This window comes from Centroberyx gerrardi, chromosome 17 (genome assembly GCF_048128805.1).
Source record: "Centroberyx gerrardi isolate f3 chromosome 17, fCenGer3.hap1.cur.20231027, whole genome shotgun sequence".
Classification (NCBI taxonomy): domain Eukaryota; kingdom Metazoa; phylum Chordata; class Actinopteri; order Beryciformes; family Berycidae; genus Centroberyx; species Centroberyx gerrardi.
Genome location: NC_136013.1, coordinates 1,821,321 through 1,822,612, shown reverse-complemented (window position 1 = coordinate 1,822,612; position 1,292 = coordinate 1,821,321).

Below are 1,292 nucleotides of genomic sequence, written 5' to 3'. Positions count from 1 at the left end.
GAGAGAGAGAGAGAGGAATGACGGAGAAGGAGATGGAGGGGAAAAGAAGGAGAGAATTAAGGGAGAGATGAGTGGATAGAAAATGGCAGATAACACCGAGATGGGGGGAACGAGAGAAAGCGAGAGACAGGATTTGAATTTAAAAAACTCCTTTTTTGACCTCGTCATCTTACAAATCCATTCAGAAACAGTAAGAGAGACAGAGGACCGGTGAACGAGACAGATGGAGGGAAGGAGGGAGAGGGAAAAGATGGAGAGGGAGAAGAGAAAGAAAGAGGGAGAGAGAAGAGGAGAGAGACAAAGAGATGAGAGAGAAACGAAGAAAAAGAGAGAGAGACTAGGCAAGAGACACAGAAGGAGATGTGAGAGAGAGAAAGACGGAATGACTGTATCTTATATCTCATTTGCATAACGGGCGGGGTCATCTCCTCCTCTCCTCCAATGAGAGCGCTGGGTAAATGCTCCTGATTGGCTGAGAACTGAAGGGCACAGCGTCCGCCGGCGACACCTCGGTGAATTATAACGACGAGCATCACTCTATCCATCATTTAAAACACACACACACTCCCAGATAACTATATTAACGGGGGACACACACACACACACGCACACACACACACACAGATATCTATAAACGGAGACGGATAGAGAGAGAGAAAAGACAAATCTGTCCTTCTTTTTTATCAGCGCCGTTTAAACGATTACAAATGAATTTGGTGGTTTCACATTAAGCCGAACGATTCTATCCGGCAGACGGCTTCAGTGTTTAAAGAGGCTCTTCAGCAAGGTTACAGCCACACAACTTCAAGCTGCGATGAGTAAAGTATTAACTGACCCAGAGCACAAAGTGATCATAATACATCTGCAGGGGATGATAGGGTTGCTGATCAATACCAATGACTCAATAATTACTTGGCGAGCTGCTGAGCTTTCTGGCTTTCAAAACTCACTTTCCAGCCCGAACAAAAACTCTCCACCTGTTGGAGTTTGAAGCGCTCTCCCCTCGTAGCTGAAGGCTAAACAGCCTCGTTCTCCAGCCAGAACAGCAAATGCCAAAGCAGTTTTTATCCTTCCAGTATTAGCATGGTGATATATTAGCTCTTCACCAGACGCTTCTGTTGGATCTCTGCTCTAATTAGCTAGCTTCCTGCTCTCTGCTGGGGAAATGACTTTATAGAGGCTGTGCAGTTGCGTCACAAATCTGCCAGCGACCACGACCGGCTGCATTATGGAGGAACACTGGAGAATTGGGTGTCTGCAAATAATAACTAAATATCTAACAACCAGGCGAG